The sequence below is a fragment of the Chrysochloris asiatica genome, unplaced genomic scaffold (assembly GCF_000296735.1).
Source record: "Chrysochloris asiatica unplaced genomic scaffold, ChrAsi1.0 scaffold00049, whole genome shotgun sequence".
In the NCBI taxonomy this organism is placed as follows: Eukaryota; Metazoa; Chordata; class Mammalia; order Afrosoricida; family Chrysochloridae; genus Chrysochloris; species Chrysochloris asiatica.
In genome coordinates, this window is record NW_006408567.1 from 19,611,943 (window position 1) to 19,612,260 (window position 318).

Here is a 318-nt window from a genome sequence, read left to right on the forward strand (position 1 = left end):
ATGTTGCTTATTGGTCCAGTGGTAAGGATTTTTGTTTTCCTTACATTGACGTACAGCCCATACTGAAGGCTGTGGTCTTTGATCTTCATCAGTAAGTATTTTAAATACTATTCACTTTTAGCAAGCAAGATTATATCACCTGCAGATTGAAGATGGTTAATAAGTCTTCCTCCAGTCCTGAAGTCACGTTTTTCTTCATACAATCCAAGTCTCAGATTATGTGCTCAGCATAAAGATTGAATAAGTATTGTGAAAGAGTACACCCTGGCCCACACTTTCTGCTTCTTGTTCTATGTACAGGTTCCTCATGAGCACAAT